Here is a 21,036-nt window from a genome sequence, read left to right on the forward strand (position 1 = left end):
CACATTTTCGTTTATATGAACCTTAGCAAGGCACTTCCAGATGCGGTAAGTATTTTTCACAATGATGTTGAATGGGTTCAGTTAATTGATTATGAACATGTACCATTCAGATGTAGGAGATGCCATGCACTGGGTCACCTATTTCGGGACTGTCCTCTAAACTAGAAACCCTTGAATACCACTGCCCCTGAGGAGCCGGATCTGACTAGCTTCACTAAAGTTTCCAATCGTAGGAAAAATCACAAGAAACCTACTACAATCCCTAAGAAGCCTCAAGCCAGCTCATCAAAACCCTCTACGAGAAATAGTTTTGAAGTGCTAGCCTGACAAGAAGTACACAACCTTGAGCCCCTTGTCCTAGTTGAGAAGGATCCCATGGTGAACAAATAACTTGCACATTTTGATCCCAAAAAAATCCGAAAAGAACCATTACCCACAGATCCTTCCTCCATGGCTATGCGCACAGTCCCAACCTGGTACTTGCAAGGAATGGAAGTAGACAACTCGCAGCCCGACCTTTCCAAGGCAACAGAAGACATAAGTGACACATCATATGGAAGAAGAACCAGAAAGCATAGACATTGGGGATTTGGACATTCTTGGTGTAGCGCAGGCATGCAAAAAAAAAATTATGATAGAATCCCAGAGCGACAGTTGGAGAATCTAGAAGTAATTCTCTCCAGAGCTCAAAGGCAAAAATCCCTAGGTATTCAAACTGGAGGTCTTTGGGATGGGAAAAGCATACTCAAAGATAAAAAAAAAGAGAGGGAGGAAAAAAGATCTTCAATGCACCATCCGCATTGGAGAAATGCTAGTGGAGTCAGGAAAGTACTCCAAGCTTACAAAGTATTACAACTCTCTCTCCAACCTTCCATCATGAAGCTAATCTCATGGAACATCAGGGGGATCAATAGCCCTAGGAAAAGATGACTGATTAAGAACATGATAAAGCAAGAGAAGCCCCAAATTCTCTTTCTGCGGGAAACTAAATGCAACTCCATCTCTCTAGACTGAATTGCTACAAAAGTCTGGCCAGGTAGTATAGCAGCAGTAGTAGATGCCTCTGGTGCCTCAAGAGGCTTGGCAATCATCTGGGATGCACGCACAATCGAGATCAAAAAAATTCATGTAAACACGCATTTCCTTCAAGCTACTTTCCACATTACAGGAACTAGTATACATGGTCACATAACCAATGTATATTTTCCCCAAGAAGCTATGCATAAGGTAGAACTTATGAATACCCTTTCCTCAATCAATACTGATAGGTCTCATCTGCTCTCGATCACTGGTGGTGACTTCAACATGATAACCAAGAGGGAAGAAAAGCGAGGAGGAAGTAACAAGCTAGACAAGGAAAGTAACAATCTAAGAGATTACATTCAAAGCAATTGGCTTATTGACATGCCATTCAACAATGGCCTTTTTACCTGGAATAAAAAAAGAGCTAGTTTGCACCAAATTGCATCTCGCTTGGACAGATTCCTAATCTCTGACAATGCAATCCACTGAGGGGGAGACCTTTCATCATCAATCCTGTCGCTGACAGGCTCAGACCATTGGCCAATTTCTCTCCAATGGTCTCGACCAGGCAATGCTACCCGCAGGCCGTTTCGCTTCGAGGCTTTTTGGATGACACATCCGGATTTTGTCAATCTGGTAAATTCGGAATGGACCAACTTCTCTTCACCAAATGGTACAAGCATGTTCAAATTTCAACATAAAATTAAATACCTCAAGAGTAAAATAAAACAATGGAACCATTCTTCGTTTGGTAACATTTTCCAGGCTGAGAATGCTCTAGATCAAGATATGAAACAGTTATAGCAACGAATAATCACAGAAGGAAGATAGAATAGGAAAAGCCTCTTGAAACCCGGATCTCAGAGAGGGCCAAAAAAGAAGAAATGCTCTGGAGGCAAAAATCGAGAATCAGGTGGCTAAAGGAAGGAGAAAAAATACCAATTTTTTTTCACTTTTCCACTATTCAACGCAAAATGAATAAAAATACTACTCACATCCAAAATGAGCAGGGGGTAAAAGTCGAAAAACATGAAGAAATCAAGCTCGAACTTCTAAACTACTTTAAGCAAGCACACCAAGAACCACAGGTGGACAGAATGCAAGCGATAGGAAAAATCATAGAGAACATCCCTAAACTAGTCACAGAGAAGCACAACCAGCTCTTACTCAAGCCAGTTGACTTACATGAAGTGGAAAATGTAGTTCATCAACTGAAAGAAGGCAAGGCGCCAGGGCCGGATGGATTTACCTCCAATTTTTTCTATAATTTCTGGGAGCTAATAAAATTTGAAGTCTTGCAGATTGTTGAAGAATCAAGAACCATGAGGTGGATGCTTCTAGCTATGAATCCAACATTCATAGCCCTTATCCCAAAGGAAGCTCAATGTTGCACCCTTGACAAATTTCGGCCCATTACCCTGTGCAACGCCATCTACAAAATAGTGTCCAAAATCGTAGCATCAAGACTCAAATCGTTGCTACGACTTCTCATTTCGCCAAAGCAATAGGATATGTAGAAGGCATGCAGATTACGGATAGCATAATCCTAACTCACGAAATTATCCACTCATTGAAGCACTCCAAGAAATTAAGTCTGCTACTCAAAATCGACCTCTCAAAAGCCTTTGACAGTTTAAGTTGGATGTACATTCAAAAGACCCTATCTGCCTTTGGTTTCTCCCCAACTTGGATTCGCTGGGTCATGAGTCTCATCTCTTCCTCTTTCTTCTCAATTTTCATCAATGGTATCCCCTCATCACCTTTCCAACCTTCCCGAGGTATCAGACAGGGGGACCCCCTTTCCCCCTTCCCCTTTGTGTTAATGGCGGAAGGTCTTGGCCACAATATTAAAGCTGCTCTGTTGTCCTAGAAACTAAGAGGCCTGTCATTTCCTAACTCTCCAACCCTCACTCATCAGAAATTTGTGGACAACAACATGCTTTTTGGTCACCCAAAAGTCCAAGAAGCTCAACAATTCAATTCACTATTGACAGACTTTTCGGAGGCCTCTGACACAAAGATAAACAAGGCCAAATCTCAAATCTTCTTTTTTCATACCCTAGCTATCACCCAAGCTTCTATAGCCTGTATTCCTGGATTCTCAATTGTTGTTCTCACTTCCAAGTATCTTGGTGCTCCTTTCACTGACTCATCTTTGAAACACTCTTCTTGGAGAACGCTCTTAGAAAAACTCGAGGCTCGATTATATTCCTGGACTCATAGGGCTCTTAATATGGCCAGTCGCCTTGTCTTAATCAAGGCGGTTCTGCAATCCATGCCGTTGTATCTCTTCTCGATCCTAGCAACAACCAAATGGGTTCTCAAAGAGATCAAATGCCTATAGATATCCTTCCTGTGGGGCAACTCAGATCAAAAATGCAAATGGGCTCTAGTTAATTGAGACACAGTTTGCCGCCCAAAGCTTGCTGGTGGAATGGGTCTGCGGGATCCTTACCACAAAAATATGGTTATGGGTGCCCAAATTTGGTTGAAATGTCTTTCTATGCCATCCACCCCTTGGGCATCCCTATGGATTGCAAAGTATGCCAAAAGTCGACCCACCAAAGAACTTATCCGAATTTTAGAAGTCAACGTGGGTTCTCTAATCTGGAATGCAGCCAAGCAACACAAGCTCTTAATTAAACAACATAGCTTCTGTGAAATGAAGGATGGCAATACAGCAAGGTCTTGGGATGACCCTTGGCAGCAACAACCTAAACTAAAGGATATTTTCTTACCTCATCAAATCCCGGAGCAGGAAATGCAAACCTATAATATGGTCAAGCACTTCTGGCTTCCTTCCACATTACAAGGGCATAGGCAATGGTGTAGCATGGACCACATAATAAGACAGGGAACAAACTCAGCTCAACAGATTCTTATTACTGAATTAGCAAAGAGAAGAATACAATACTCATAGGAACAGGATATTCTTAGATGGGGCTATGAAGAAAAAGGAACCTTCACAACTAGGGAGGCCTATCATATCATCATGAAGGAACACACTGTCAAGAACCCTCTGTGGAATAAAATATGGGACCCAAAGATTTGGCCAAAAGTCTCGACCTTTCTTTGGCTCTTAAGTCACAATAAAATCCTTACTTGGGAAAATCTTAGGAAGAGGAGCTTCCACAGCCCCTCCATCAATCCCAACTGCAAGCAAGAAGAGGAAACCACTCGGCATCTTATGAGCTCTTGTCCATTAGCGCACAAGCTCTGGGAAAAGGTTAGCTTTAGATGCCAAAAGGATGGAAGGACACAAGGAGATATAGTTTCCATTATTCCCAACTGGGCAAGGAACCCATTCAAGAGCAAGCTGTTAAACTCCTTATGGAAGCTTATACCGGGTTTTCTCATGTGGTCATTATGGAAGGAAAGAAACCGACCAATCTTCAAGGATCAATCTATGCCCTTAGAATATCTATGGAATACAATATGTCAAAATATCATGGAAACTCTACTTCTTCAAACATGGTTTCAGGAAGAATTTCCCTCTCTCCCACCAAAACAAACCATATGGGCGAATTGGAATCTGTAGTGGAACCAAGAAATGATAATCAAAGGAAAAACTCAAGCAAGAAGCAGGACACTAGATAAGTGGATTCCTTCTCCCTGTCACATGTTCTAGCTTAACTTTGATGGAGCCTCGAAAGGAAATCCAGGAAAGGCTGGATTTGGAGGAATTTTCAGAGATCATAAAGGAACTCCTATTCTAAACTACTTAGGCTCAACTGGATGGGACACCAACAACTCGGCAAATTTAGAAGGATTATGGTAGGGACCCATTATAGCCCAAAAACATGGTATATTCCCACTTGTTATAGAGGGAGACTCACAAATTCTCATAAACGTGGTCACCAAATTGCTGCAGGGAACAACCTCAAGTAAGGTGAGAAACAGCTGGAGAATGTAGAGTCAACTAAAGCTTATCGAAATCTGGCTATCCTCCCACAAAGAAATTAGTCTCAAGCACATACGATGGGAGGGAAATAAAGTACTTGACCTATTGGAAAATATTGGAGTGGAAAGCAGAAATGATCTCCATACAGGAACACTCTCTACTCTAGCCACTAGACAACAGATGCTGGAATATCAGGAATTGTTAGAGACTGAAATGGCTCAGGAGGAAGCAACGCACCCAGATGTGGGTGATCTCCAATAACATTAATGGCCGTCAGTGATAGGACCTACCAGATAGCAGGCAACGCACTGTTTAGCGACCACCTAAGACGAATGCATGTAAGCCTACAAGCTGCATTAAATGGTTCCTCTAGTCGAGACTTGGAAGTTGCTGGACATAGTATGGAACCTCTCGAGCCCTTTGTTTATCCTCCCTCTCTTTGCATTTGTCTGCCTTAGGCTGAGAATTCTTGTTGCAGAACCGTCACTGGTAGCCGATGCTGGCTCCTTTGCTGCATTGACCTTGGAGATGGGCACCATTATTCCCACTCCAGGCATTGTCCTATAAATCCGACATAGGAACCCTCTATCCATAGCCTATTCTCCTCCCCTACCTCGTGTCCAACTGCTTTGCATGTAAATCTTGCTGATATGGTCCAACAGTACTGCATGAGGATTCGTAGTAGAGGCACCCGCGGTGGCAGAACTCTCCCTATAGCTGCGCCAAGCCCTGTTCCAGATTCTCCCTCTCATTCTCGTGAGATCTTGCCTCCTCCCAGGTCTCTGCCTAGATACTACACCCATACGAGTAGTGGTCGAGGTCACGAGCAAGCCTCCATGGCTGTGCACAGTGACATCAGGATCCACACTGCTATTTCTCCTTTGCTTTCCAGTTCTGTCCCTCACTCAACCCAGTTCAGGTTCTAGAGTAGCCTGAACGGGCCCATCATTACTATGAATGTGACCATAGTTTTCTCTGAGGAAAATGAGTAGAACAGTGCCCAGGCAAGAAATTCGGAAGCACCTTCAGAGGAGGAGAGAATTCAAGGAGAGGGTCGTGGTTGTAGGGGCGTTAGTCATGGCTATTTACATGGGAAAGGTGTTCAAGCTGACGACATTTAGCATGAGGGTGGTAGAGCAGTAGGAGCCTCAATCAAGATGGAGTTTGCTGGCAGTTCGAGTGGTGCCTAGCATTCAAGGGAGTGTCGAGGTGGCGTGGAGAAGGGCGATGTGGAGAAGGAGGAAGAAGACTGGGACTAATATGCCTGCCCCATCGTTGAGGAGCCACCAGACCAGGTTGACAACAATTGACACTGCGTGGCATAGGAGGCCACCTAAGTGACAACTCAGAAGTCTATTGTTGATGGGTTTGGTCAATTCACGTGTTGTTTTTGCTGTCTATATGAACGATAAGCGGTTTTGTCATTTTGTTGTAGCTTCAGGTGGTGTTGTGCTGAATCCTCCTCTGGTTTTTTGCCTTAAACATGAATACTGGTCTTATGTACGGTTTTCCCTTTGGTTATGGTTTCAGGTTATATGTTTGGTCTCTTGCCATGTCAAACTGGTTTCCCCAAATCTGGGGTAGTTTAGACCTTTATGATGAACCTTAGTGACAACTGTTGAGGCAGGGCCTTGTTGTAAATATTTTTGGTTTTTTTAATAGGATTAGCTTTATGGAGAGAAAAAAATAAGACTCTGGACATAAATAAGAGCTATGAAATATATGCCAAGCAGGGAATTCAATTGGAACAAGACAACACATATGTGATGTATATCATAAAGGTGCAGTATTTTTTTCTATAATTTATGGTATAAAGCATTGCTTTCCTATACTTGATCTTGTTGTAACTTTATCATTCCTGCACTCGATACTTTCATAAGGGATGTAACATGGTTTTATTTGTCACAATAATATAAATGTTGCGGACTTGATGAATACTTTAAATGATGATATACCATGATATATTCATATTTCCTTTCTAAGATTTTGTTCTCACAATTTTGTTGGAAAGCATAATTTGACCTTTAAAACATTTCCCCTTCCTCCTTCCATGTCTTTATGGTCCTATGGTTTGGCTTGCATGAGGACATGCAAGAAGGTCAACATGGGGAAGTGTTGAGCCTTCATTTTGTCCAAATTTTCATGATTTAACTGAATAATTTTATGCCTGTACTAAGTGTCTACAATCATTATTATTCGTTTTGCACATTATTAAGTTATTATTTGGAGGCATTTAGAGCTAACAGTTGTTGATCTATGAACTCTTATTGTTTTGTTAATTTAATGTGAAAATATCATTAATGTCAGGATCTTTTGTGACATGTGCTAACATTCTTGTAGTAGCAGGACCCTATACCAGTTGTGCCTGCACTAGCTCTGCTTGCACCGACATGCCTATACTAATTTGGGGCTTTCATGCATTGACACATCTCTAGGGAAATATGAAAGAGTTTTTTGTTCAAAATATTTTCTGAACACTTCCACATAAGCTAAGATACACCCAGGTCATACAGATTTATGTTTAGGCAATAATTAATCCCTCAGCCCCAAATTCATAGCAGTTTCCAAACTGCCAAATTCTTCCTCGTTTTCTGTGCAATTGGAGGCGAATAGAGAAATGATGGAACATGGGTTTTTGTCCCAGTATAGAAAGTTGCGAAAACCTCAAACCGGTTTATAAAATTTGTAATGGTATAAAAGTTACATAATAGTCTTTGAGGTAGTTTTCTAACAATAGATCGTTTTTACATAATTTTAGCATCTCATATTTAAAACAGTCATTTTCGTGCACGATTTCAGGGGAAATGGATCTGAACCAAAAAATTATGAAAGAGGTTATTGTTGGAAATATAAAAATTTCAATTTCCACCAAACAGTTTTCCGAAATTCATAATGGTTAAGGAGGTACACATAGTTCTTTGGAAGCATTTTGTTAAAATAACCGATTTTTCCAGAATTGTAGAAAGCAGCCAAATTTGGGAAATTCTTGCCATATCTTCATTATTTCAATGGGTAAATGGTTGTACTGATATTTTATTGATGAATATTAGTTGGGATTCAATCCCCATGTTATTTTCTAAAGAAGCTATCATGTAAAAACCAATATAAATGAGAGGAGCTATGTAAGTGGGAGAGGATGGTAGTTTGTATTTTGTAAATAGTATTTTAGTTGCAGAACAACGAGTTAGATATTGTTGTCTAGGGAAGGAGGAGTTGCGCACCAATGGGATGATCCTTGGAGGGGACCATTGGAGCCATCACTGCATTATTTAATGAATCTATAACAAGACTTCTGAAATGAATTTCGTTGGCATTAAATTCTCAATTCTGGTTTCTACTCTAAAATGAGTTTATTTTGCAATCACTTCTGAGTAATTTTGTTTCCCCATATTGTTCTCAAGATTGTGACTTAATCACTGCAAGGGAAACGAGCTGGGTGGTTGGGCCCACCAGCCATTTCGTTGCCCCAAACCTCTTAACTTTCTCTTGCTACATTTAGTTTTGTTGGTGTGAGTGTGATCTTAGATAATTTCACAATTTCATTGCATAGCTTTTCCTTCAGTCATTTCATTTTCAATTTCATTCCAAAGGATTTATTTCACTGCTCTGGTTATTGAAGTTTAATATCAATGCATTTGGATGTATTTTGATAAAGGCTGAACTAAAGTAAATGATGAATGTTTTAGCTGCATTTCTTACTTATTCTTACAAAATTTACCCTGATCTCATTGCTGCATAAAAAAGTTTATTTCCAGGATGTAATGGTGAAATAATTACTGATCAAGAATTCGTGTTAGCTTAACTTAACATGTATTCATGATTGCCTTTGAATATTATATGACACAGATTCTTGTACTTTTGCAGAAAAACATCTATTCCTACACTTTTTCGTAAAAACATTTCTTCCTACACTTTTCCAAGCAGATGTGAGGACCAACATAAGGAAAGATTTTGAATCTTGTTGACGAAAGGTTCACATAATTCTTCATTATAATCAAATGTTGCATATATTATAAGGATGTATTTAATAAGATCAGGCCAAATAACATGAATTATATATTGGTTCTTATTGCATATTTCTCTAATGGTTAAATTATTGAATTGTATTTAAGAGAAGTAGTGCATTATTATCTTGATTCTTCTTAAAGCATTCAGTTATTTACTTAGATTAGTTGGAATGAAGTTGTTGTGCGATTTCTAGTCTAATTTCATGTTTGCAACATAGCAATATTGTATTAAGAGGTTTCACATTCTTTATTTCTTAAATGAGATTATTTTGAACGGGGCCTGTGTTCCCTTGTCCCCTAGACAAATGAGGAAGAATTACAACAGGAGTTAACTCAACCCAGAAGAGAAGCTAGAAGTATATTCTCAGAGTGTGTTTTCCTTCAAGAGTCTTGTTTATTTTTCTTGAATGATGCTCATTTCGAATTTCTTGGAAGAGCTTGGTTTTATTTAACAGATCCCTGAGCTTTTATTCTGGCATATATTGTGTTATGCCTCTAAGTTTACTTACCTAGATTCAGAAATTGAATGTGGATGTAAATCTTGCATTTATACCACCCGACAATGATATTTTTTCTCTTGTTGCCAAGGTAGCTTTTATTAGATTACTTTTATCTATTGTTGTTGTTTTTGATTTTGAGGTAGAACAGATGGATGTGAAGATGAGATTTCTTCACGGGGATCTGGAAGAGGAGATCTACATGAAGCAACCTGAAGGGTTTGTGGTGAAGGGTAAGAAAGAACTAGTATGCAAGTTAAAGAAGTTTATGTATGGGTTAAAACAGTCACCAAGGATGTGGTATTAGAAATTTGATACATTTATACGGGGACTTGGCTTCACCAGAAGAAAACCAGATCACTGTGTGTATTCTAAATTAATTGGTGACCATTTTATTTATCTGGTCTTGTATGTGGATGATATGTTGCTCGTTGGGAATGAAAAAGAAATTATCCAAGATTTGAAGGCCTTATTGTCCTCCAAATTCGACATGAAAGATCTTGGTGTTGCAAACTATATTTTGGGCATGGAAATTAAAACTGCTTGGGCAAAGAGGAACCTCTAGTTAAACTAGAGGAAGTATGTCAATACAATACTGGAAAGGTTTAATATGCAGGATAGTAATCCGGTGAAGGTTCCTATTCCTGCAGGTGTGAAGTTATCTGCTGAACAGTGTCCCAAGACACAAAAAGAGGAGGAGGACATGTCCCATGTTCCAAATGCAAGTGCAGTCAGTAGCCTGATGTATGAAATGGTCTGTACTAGACTAGACATTGCACATGCAATGGGAGTATTGAGCAGTTTTATGTAAAAACTAGGAAAGGAACATTGGAGAACAGTGAAGTGGGTTTCCAGGTATTTGCGTGGTGCTAGTGATTATGGTTTGTGCTACCAAGGAAGACCAGGATTGAACAGAGTGTTGGATATTCATGGCTTTGTTGATGCAGACTGGGCTACAGATTTGGGTCAGAGAAGATATACAAGTGGGTATGTGTTTAACATATTTGGAGGTGCAGTCAGTTGGATGAGTAAGAAACAATCTATAGTGGAACTATCAACTACAGGGGTAGAATACATGGCAGCCACTCATGCAAGCAAGGAAGCAGTATGGTTTGTAGAGATTGTGTTCACGTATGGGGTTAGTACAAGGAGCTATAAGGATAGACTGTGACAGCCAAAGTGCAATTGTATTGGCAAAGAACCCTGCTTGTCATTCAATGACAAAACACATTGATGTTCAATATCACTTTGTGAGGGATATGATAGAAGACAAAAGGGTGTTACTAGTAAAGGTGGAAACATTGAAGAATACTATAGATGCTTTGACAAAATCTGTGAGCTTTGAGAAGTTCTCTTGGTGTATAGAATCAATGGGCATTGCAAGGTTGGACAAATGACTAAGATCTCTTGTGGCCCCTTATGGAAAGAAAACAACAAGTCAGAGAATGTTAGGTTGTGTTATATTCTTTCCACGACTAGCCCACGTAGTTAATGGAGGGATTAGAGGATGGGCAGAGCCCCCCTATTGTTGTGCCGATTGCGTAGCTGGGTGGTCATAGCGGGGTTTGAGGGAGGCAAGTAGCCCCCCTCTACGGGGCTTGGGGCAATACCCTCGGGATTTTTTTTTTTTTTTTGGACCCTATATTAGGTTGGGAAGACCTACCTATGGTTTTGTGCATAGTTTTCACACATGGTTTTGGATGTGATGGTTTTCGGTCCATGGTATTGGACGCAATGGCTTTTGGTCCATGGTAATGGATGCTTCGACATGCATAAATATGTATTGTAAAATTGAAAGGAATATAATGAAAAATCAAGCTGGTACTCCTGGTTTTGGGATCCAGGGGAAGATCTATGTGTATATGTGTTTTATGTTTTATGCTCTCACATTATTTATTTTTTGGGTTTTAGAATTTGTATACAAGTAATTTCTGTACAGGGTTAAAACCTACGGGTGAGATGAAGGAATACTTTTGCGATACTCATTAAAAAATAAGGGATACACGTGTTATAGTAAATGACTACTTAAGATAATGGATTGTATAGATGTAAGGATTGATAAAAAAAATCAATGATAATGACAAGAATATTATTTTTATCAATCCTCCATATCATCGCCATGATAGTGAAGAAAATGAAGTACACAATGAAGAATCATAAAAGGCAGTGACTCATTCAAAAGGTCCTTTAAAGAACATCCAAAAGAATCAATCTTATAGTGAAATTATTGGACGTAAAAGTGGATCTCAAGAAAGGAGGCAACTTGCAGAGAAAACATACTAGTCTCATAATGTTATGTTGTCATAGATTGAACCAAAGAACTTTGATGAAGCATGTAAAGACAGAAAATGGAGAGATGTTATGAACGAAGAGTTAGATCAAATTGAAAAAGACAAGACTTGGGAACTAAAACCAATACGATCTTGAAATAATGTCTTTGGCACAAAATGTGTGTTCAAAAACAAGATGAATGAATAGGGACAAATTGTTAGAAACAAACCCATACTACTTTGCAAGGGGTTAGTTACAATTAAAATATCTTCACTATGAGGAATGTTTTTCACCAATTGAGATATTGGAGGCAATCAAGATTTTTTTGGCATTTTCTTGTTATAATGGTTATAAAGTGTATGAAATGGATGTGAAGTCTGCATTTTTGAATGGAGAAGTTGAGGAAGAAGTCTATATGAAACAACCGAAAGGATATTTTTTATCGGATAATCCCAATTATGTATACAAGTTGAAGAAGGCATTATATGGTCTTAAACAAGCACCATGGGCATGGTACTCTAGGCTAGATAAGTATCTTCAAAAATATGGTTTCAAGAGAGGAGGAGCTTATATTAATTTGTACCTAAAGGTTGATGGAGATGAATAACTAATTGTTGTCATTAGAGGAAATTTTAGCCTAAAAGTGCCTTTCAAATTTTCATGTAATTTCCATGTCATAATATGTGAACCAATGAAATCTATTTAAATTTAGAAATAGGTGTGTAAATATTTGGACGGAAAAGAAGTTAGCTTATTAGAGGAAATTTTAGCTTAAAAGAGGCCTCCTAAGAAAAAAATCAAGCACTTGATAAAAATGAAATGTAGGTAATTTTTTTAATATTACTTTACTTTTATGTATGTTCCACAATATTTATTAGAAAAAGATTTAATAAAAAAGTTTAATGTGCTATTTCTAATTTTTTACTTTTATCGAAGTCCCATAATATATGACATTTTTATTAAAATAACTGTCTATATATACTTTATATTTAAATTTAACTATCTATATTTGTATTTTATATTTAACATTTTCTGTGTATTTTTTATGACATTGTCTGTTAAGACCACAATTTCACCTGAAATATATTAATTGGTCGGAATCTGGTAATTTTTCCTTTACGCAATACATATTTTAACTATTTTATATATAACTATATATTTTATATTTTTGGCTAGAATCTCGTAATTTGTCTTTTTTGGAACATTTTGTTTTAACAATTTGACTATATATTTTATATTGTTAGGTAGAATTTGGTAATTTGTCATTTTTATAGTATGTTTTTGAACTATTTAACCATAACTATATTTTATTTTTAAATATTTAATTATTTTATATTTTATATTTAACTATTTAGCTATTTTATATTTAAATATAGCCAGGTATATTTAACTATCTATATTTCTTTGATATTTAACTATTTTTTGGTGTTTTTTTTTGGCATCCTTATTATTGTGAAATGGGCCCCAATTTTTAATCTATATTTTTTCACTAATATCAAGATTTCCATTGCATTAATAACGTCTTTGATATTCTAATTCATATGTGTGAGGTAAGTAATAATATTAATAAAATATTTCATGAATACCCAAATTAATAATAAAATATTTCATTGATACCCAAATTAATAATAAAATATTCTGTGGATTCCCAAATTAAACAATTTAAAATTATTTAAGACATGTACCTCTTCTTACAAATAAGGGATTGTGATTGATTTACATATTATGCATGGAAATTACGTGAAAAAATCATGCGCACTTTTATACTAAAATTTCCTTAAATGTTTTTTTTTAATTACGTTTTTTGTTTATACTCTTATAGGCTGACACAAATCTCAAGTGTAGGCACCCGTTGGATGCAGAAATAAATTATGCATCAAACTTTTACCTATTATGCATACTTTTGAGAAGACCCATATTGATAAAAAATGAAAATATATTTAAAAAACGTGTTGACCAAACATTTTAATACATCTTCATTTTTTTTTTATCAATGTGGCTCTTCTCAAAAGTATACAAAATGGGTACTCATTTGATGTTAAATTTAATTATGCATCCAACAAGTGTCTACACTTGAAATTTGAGTAAAGTTATAGGAAGGTAATCCAAAAATACAATTAAAAAACAATAGTTTTGTGTGGTCCTCTCTTCCAAATTCATCGCATTTTACTTGTTTTATGTATCCTCCATGGAAAACAATCGTTTCCTTATTTTTCCTCTACCATTCCTCCAAGATATTGTGTAATGTCCCTTAATAATAAATAATAAATAATATATAATAAATAATATAATATAATATTAAATATATAATAAGCAATAAATAAAAAAATAGTACTAGTAAATAAATATTAGATAATAGTAAAATAATTACATCCTCTAAATAAATATAAATAAGAAATAAAACAAGAAAGCAGTAAAAATCAGTAAAGTTATTAAAAAGTAAAAACAAAAGAATAAAACAAGAACGCAGTAAAGTTGCATGTTGACACATGGAGTGTGTGCATGTGGTTCCCCTTCCAATGTTTGCTCTATTTAATAGGTGGGGAGGAAGATGGGAGGCATTCCATGATTCCATCATTCCACCATCCTTTCTCTTTGGAGAATAGTGTTGTGAGACAAAGGATTTCCTAGCAGTAGTACGTTGATTGAGGGCTCGGGGGTGGCTAGTTGTAGCAAGATTTTGTGCAATTGAGCCTATGGTTGGGTGGAGAGTCATCCCCAACACTTTGTTGCATTTCGCAAAATTCAATTAGTGTTCAACCCTAAAATCACAAGTGAGAAACATCATCGGCACAGGTAAGTTGTCTCTACTCATATGTTTGAAATTGATGTTAATTAGTTGATAAATTGCGTGTTGATTATAAATCACATGATTAATCTAATTAATTACATGTTTTTGTTTCAGGGCTATTACATATGGTATCAGAGTAGGTTCAACTCTTAGGGCCTATAGACATTTTAATGTAGAAAACTTTGATCTATGATTTACGGTGTTAGGGTTTTCATTTTCATTTTTATTTTTTAGAGGCAAGCACAGACTTTCGTTTGGAAAATAGACCGCGCATATCTGTGGCTAGAAAATTGTGGCAAACTGACTATTTTTAAAATATAGCAATATTACCATAGCAACTTATAAAGCTCTTTAAAACGCATTTTTAGAGGTATTCGTAGAACTGCTAAAACAGGTCAAACTAGTCGAGCAAACATTTTGTTGTTCTTTTTATTTATTACGCCGTAAGGCGTTTCCCTCTGAAATAAACTCTCCAAACTACTGTCGTGTCAAAATATGTGCCATTAGATTTGGTTGTTAGACGATGGAGTAATCCTTAAGCGTTGATTTGAATTGCGCAATGCCAGGCGCCACGCTCCATACGAACCGTCAACCGTCTTTCAACAAGATACGTTGCGGTGAGCACAGGCGGTGAGCACAGACCAGAAGGTGAGGCGCCTGGGGAGGCGAGACATCGTGGTGGTGTGGAGGGAGAGACATTAGTATTCGCAGAACCACAAAATCGATGGCCACGCTCAGCCAAATAATCAAGCAAGACCGTCATCCCGTCTGGCTTGCCGATGCGCTGATTCTTTCAGCCGTTGCATACAGCGACAATCCTCGGCAGGAACTTGAAACACTGAATACCACATTCGGCTTGCCGGAAACGGCGATCTATGAATTTCTGGAAGAAGACAAGCTGCGAATTTATAGCAGATTATAGCAGATTTCGCAAGGCTCAAATTATGCCTGTTGCATCGTAACACATTTCGATAGATGAAGATACGCTCAAGGTACGCGCGAGTTTTTCTAAGCAGTTTACAGTGGCAGATTATACAATAACATACACTTTTATTGACATAGATTTATTGATCCAAGGATAGCTTTTGTAAACTCCTAGTTACTAAAAAATGGTGCAGGCTAGATTCAACATTTGCTTTTTCACATTCAGTATTTTCAATAGCGTTCTGGATTTTCGCCTTCATGATGGGGTACTAGAGAAAGGTTATACTGCATTTGGCCTGCATCTGATTGCAACATTCCAGAGTCTAGAGAAAGGGATTTTACAAGCTTTCTGAGACCCTGTACATTAGCCTTAGGAATACTCAATCCTTTCTCTAGATCTCTAGATTGTTGGGTTGGGACTTCTTATCTTCTGCACTAAATTGATGTACACCTCCACCGCCAATCTCGATATCCGTCACAAGTTTAAAGTCCTCAGTCTTTACAACTTCGTCTCTGATTCCTTCTCGCCTGGGCTTCCCCTTTCTATAAATCAAGTACAGAAGAAGCTGTGCAGCTCCAAGGCCGAAGCCGATTCCATTCGGGATCTATACATTACAGCAACACATTTGTTTGAATAATATGCATTCTACCTAAATCTAATTTCAATGAAAAACTTCAACACTAACCCCAACAAACACGTCTCGTTCCAGCACTGCCCAAACTGCCCAAACTCCTCCGTTAAGAAACAGGAAGAATGACAGGAAAAATGGCATGAATTCCACGCTCTTCGTTACTATGACACTTTTCTGTTGCCACCCACATACGTGGGGATTACAAGGTCAGTCTGTAAAATTCAAAATGGCACTAATCTTCCTTGAATTATTGACAATTTTTTTTTCTGTGCCTAAATGTTGAAAACCAAGCTTACCATAACTGTTAATGGAGAACCATACATGCTTAACGTTAAACACACGCATAGAATTCCTACTACGTTTATTCTCGTTTGTTGATTTAGTGCCAGAAAGGTCACCAAAAATACAGCAGCAAAAAATACTATATCCACAAGCAACACCAGAATAATAGTCTTGAGCTGCATAACAACACCAATTAGATGTACCATGAGTCATAAAATTTATTGGTCGACAAGATCCATCTTTCACTTTGGATTTATGAAGTGTTATCAGAATTCCAGTTCTCTATGTGACATACTAATATTTGTGTTCGATCTAATAGTCGTGGAAGCATCAACTGAAACACTCAATATGAAGGTGACTGAAAAAAAAAAAAAAATACTAACCCGAAGTCCCTTATGGGCATAAATTATAAACAGAATGATATATGCTGCTTCCAATACCGCGCCTGCCCCATTAATCGTAGAGATCAACAGTCCCCCGGGCTTTATTAATCCATAATATGTCCATTGCGAAGTGCTCAACAACGTGCAGATATAAGGGAGAGGTTTGAAGTCCTGTGTGGACTTATTCTTCACTATACGCCAAAATGTCTTCCTGTAAATAAAATATTATTGAACAACACTTGCAAGATTGACAAAACTCCCTAGAAACTAAATGTATTTAACCATTCAAAACATTTAAGAGCTTACACCGGCGATATGAAAACGAGGAACGATATCACATTTCCTGCAACATATTGCCCAAACATATAATAATTCAGATGAACAAGCGATTCAAATCACTAAAGAAACATTAAATGCGACTCTGATCATATATTGTATGTACTGACCGACAACACCAAGAATGAAGCTCACATCGGCCATAGCGAGTATATGGTGAGGACCAATGCAATTTTTTTCCTTATTCTCGTGGAAGATGCTGAGATTAATGATAAGGCAGGGCTTTTTCTTCTGAAGGCCTAAAATGCATCGTCCAACCAAACAATTGCAGCAATGGAGTGAGCGCCACGTCAAAGATGGCAGTACCTACTGTTAGGTGTATGAGTTCGACATGAGAGTTAGTCCGGAGCTTTCCGGAACTGCCATAGGTGGCCCATTCAGATGGCCTGAAAAATGTCTGGGATAAATGCCATTTGGATCGTTTCTTATTCTGGTCTTAGGATAAAAGTCAGATAGCTTCTTATCTTAATAGCCTTTTTGGACGAGAGGTGATGGTCAAAATGAGATTCTGCAATTTCAGTAAAGTAATATAACATTCTTCATGGACCCAATTTATTTGAATGGCAATTTAAACTTTTTGGTATGAGAATCAGATCTGGATTTCATGGCGGAAATCAAACCAATGAGATTATATAATTACGCCGTAAGGCGTTTCCCTCTGAAATAAACTCTCCAAACTGCTGTCGTGTCAAAATATGTGCCATTCGATTTGGTTGTTAGACGATCGAGTAATCCTTAACCGTTGATTTGAATTGCGCAATGCCAGGCGCGACGCTCCATACGACCTGTCAACCGTCTTTCAACAAGATACGTTGCGGTGAGCACAGACGAGAAGGTGAGGCGCCTGGGGAGGCGAGACATCGTGGTGGTGTGGAGGGAGAGACATTAGTACTCGCAGAACCACAAAATCGATGGCCACGCTCAGCCAAATAATCAAGCAAGACCGTCATCCCGTCTGGCTTGCCAATGCGCTGATTTTTTCAACCGTTGCATACAGCGACAATCCTCGGCAGGAACTTGAAACGCTGAATACCACATTCGGCTTGCCGGAAACGGCGATCTATGAATTTATGGAAGAAGACAAGCTGCGAAAAGAAGGCTTCGAGATCGGCCGAAAGCAGGTTCTTCTGGTCGTTAAAACCTGGCCAAAGATCACATGATCATCACCTGCAGAGGCACCACGGGGTTTATGGATGCGCTAACGGATCTCAACATAATGCAGAGGTCCTTGAGCCTGGGAGCGGGAGCTGCTCATGCGGGGTTTCTTGACAGAGCCAAGAGCATCCCATTGAAGTATCTTAGGCGCCAGTTAATACAAGGGAACAAAATTGTATTGACGGGCCATTCTTTAGGAGGAGCCGTTGCCTCGTTGCTCACCCTCAGATTGTTGGAATCGAGCCCTAAGTTTTGCCACGAACAAGTTCAATGTTATTCGTTCGGATGCCCTCTCTTCACGGATTCAAAATTGGCAAAACATATAAATTCGCGTTACAGAAGACACTTTGTGCATATAGTTTCCAAGAGCGATATCGTCCCAAGGCTTATGTCGTTTGTGCATTTTCTGTACACCCTGTGGGCCGGCTTGGAGGTCGGCCCACTGGAAGATGTGTTCAACATAACGCGGCTAGCGCTTCTAGTATGGCAAGTGCTCCCCAGAATCCGTAAGCAGCGTCTAGGAATAGCAACAGTGGCGATGCAGGTGGTGTCGTGGGTACCCGGCTTGATTCGTGGCTTCGTCCATCAGTTGTTAGCTTTGGCGTTGTCCTACCATTCGGGGTCAGGCTACTCCTTCGCAGGCCAGATGGTGCTGCTTGATGCAGACAGAAGCTTCCATGAGGATATCGATGACTCCTCGGATGTGGATAAGCACCTGGCCTTTCAGTTTACTCAGGTTGTTTCCATGGACAACATAAATGAGCACAGCCTTCTTAGCTACATCGAAAATGTCTTTTCTGTTAAGACGAAGGAAGAAGAGACATTAGTACTCGCAGAACCACAAAATCGATGGCCACGCTCAGCCAAATAATCAAGCAAGACCGTCATCCCGTCTGGCTTGTCGATGCGCTGATTCTTTCAGCCATTGCATACAGCGGCAATCCTCGGCAGGAACTTGAAACACTGAATACCACATTCGGCTTGCCGGAAACGGCGATCTATGAATTTATGGAAGAAGACAAGCTGCGAAAAGAAGGCTTCGAGATCGGCCGAAAGCAGGTTCTTCTGGTCGTTAAAACCTGGCCAAAGATCACATGATCATCACCTGCAGAGGCACCACGGGGTTTATGGATGCGCTAACGGATCTCAACATAATGCAGAGGTCCTTGAGCCTGGGAGCGGGAGCTGCTCATGCGGGGTTTCTTGACAGAGCCAAGAGCATCCCATTGAAGTATCTTAGGCGCCAGTTAATACAAGGGAACAAAATTGTATTGACGGGACATCCAAGAGCGATATCGTCCCGAGGCTTATGCCGTTTGCGCATTTCTGTACACCCTGTGGGTCGGCTTGGAGGTCGGCCCACTAGAAGATGTGTTCAACATAACGCGGCTAGCGCTTCTGGTATGGCAAGTGCTCCCCAGAATCCGTAAGCAGCGTCTAGGAATAGCAACAGTGGCGACGCAGGCGGTGTCGTGGGTACCCGGCTTGATTCGTGGCTTCGTCCATCGGTTGTTAGCTTTGGCGTTGTCCTACCATTCGGGGTCAGGCTACTCCTTCGCAGGCCAGATGGTGCTGCTTGATGCAGACAGAAGCTTCGATGAGGATATCAATGACTCCTCGGATGTGGATAAGCACCTAGCCTTTCAGTTTACTCAGGTTGTTTCCATGGACAGCATAAATGAGCACAACCTTCTTAGCTACATCGAAAATGTCTTTTCTGTTAAGACGAAGGAAGAAGAATCTGATTCAGAGTCAGAGGTCCACAGAACCACGGTTAGTGTTTCGCTTGCTGATGGTAGGGATAGGAAGAGTAAATCGAGTAATAATCGGATTCGTCTCACAGAGTTCGAACCCGAGACCTCTCATTCTACTGAAAACCCTGCCGGGAATATTTTGAATAAAAGAAAGAATTCAAAGGCTTTCCGAAGCAAGGTTGCGTGCTTAATCTTTGCTAAGCGTATGCAGGAGTCTGCTCCCATACCCATAAGGCAGAAACCGAAAGAGAGAAGGAGATGGCTTGCAATAGTAAGGAAAAACCTGGGCAGATTGGGCAGATTTGCTCGCAAGTGGAACACACTTTTCGTGACATCTTCCATTTATTATGCAGTTATGCAATTTCGCAAATTTTATGCATTGCAATAGCAAATGAAAGGACCCTGTGGGATGTAGCCTGTATCGCAATTTCTCCTGTGCAAGGAAAAATGTTTGCCCTTAACCTTAAACAAAAAATTGTCATTAAAAATAAAATGTCAAAAATTTTGTTGTCATAAAAATTAAATGGTTTGATCTCTCTTTGGGCAGTTTTGGAGAAATGTGTGAAAACAAAACAGTGACACATGGGAAAAACAAGGTATAATATAAGTTTCTTTGCATTCGAAATTCCACCATAAATTCGTGTGTCGTTTGTGGCATATTGCGGTGAAGGAGAATTATAAATATTGATTTACCATTATATGTCCATGGTAAACTTCCCTGACCTATGGTTGATCTTGTTTCGCAACTGTTGGATAAGGATGTGAGAGCAATACCGTCTCCATGCTGTACAAAGAGATTGGTCAACACAGGCTTCTTTAGTTATCTGGATGTATGTTTCAATTGCCTCGTAAAGAACGAAGGAACCGTCTCTGAGTGTTGGGGTTGCTTCTCGAAGTAGTGAGGGGCTGAACCGTGCTTTCCTTTGGTCTGTGTCTCAGTCAAAAATACTTTGTAAGTGATTTTGAAACTTTTGTAACGACATCTTACAATATTCCCGTAGCTAAAATTCATTTGATTGAGGTGAAAATTGCGCATGACTTAGCATCATCCCAATGCATAAAATTTAGTTGAGATCGAGA

At 39.1% G+C, this 21,036-nt stretch overlaps 1 pseudogene; it reads right to left on the minus strand.

The window, feature by feature from the left end:
• Positions 1-15,585: 15,585 nt before the first annotated feature.
• LOC149229557 (bidirectional sugar transporter SWEET17-like) lies at positions 15,586-17,276 on the minus strand (annotated as a pseudogene).
• Positions 17,277-21,036: the final 3,760 nt, after the last annotated feature.

This window comes from Pinus tabuliformis, chromosome J, assembly GCF_031772625.1.
Source record: "Pinus tabuliformis cultivar Carrire ecotype Pingquan chromosome J, CPIR1, whole genome shotgun sequence".
In the NCBI taxonomy this organism is placed as follows: Eukaryota; Viridiplantae; Streptophyta; class Pinopsida; order Pinales; family Pinaceae; genus Pinus; species Pinus tabuliformis.